Here is a 256-nt window from a genome sequence, read left to right as displayed (position 1 = left end):
CGACGAGGGGCTGCTGGTGCTGCTTTTGAGTTTGCGTTTTCATTTTATTCGATCGGGAATGTATTATTTTTTCCCCCAGCCGAGCGAACTCAGCCGGCAGGGAGCGAAGTACATATACACATGTATTTGTTGGAAGTATACCGTTAGGTGCCTATATGCATTTGATTATCATTATTAGATCCGCAGATATGAAGAGGGCAAAAGAGGACGAAGAGGGAGAAGGGGACCGCAATGCCGAGCTCAGCCGGCGGCGTTA

This window comes from Corvus brachyrhynchos, unplaced genomic scaffold (assembly GCF_000691975.1).
Source record: "Corvus brachyrhynchos isolate BGI_N302 unplaced genomic scaffold, ASM69197v1 scaffold116, whole genome shotgun sequence".
NCBI classification, from domain to species: domain Eukaryota; kingdom Metazoa; phylum Chordata; class Aves; order Passeriformes; family Corvidae; genus Corvus; species Corvus brachyrhynchos.
This window is presented reverse-complemented; position numbering follows the sequence as displayed.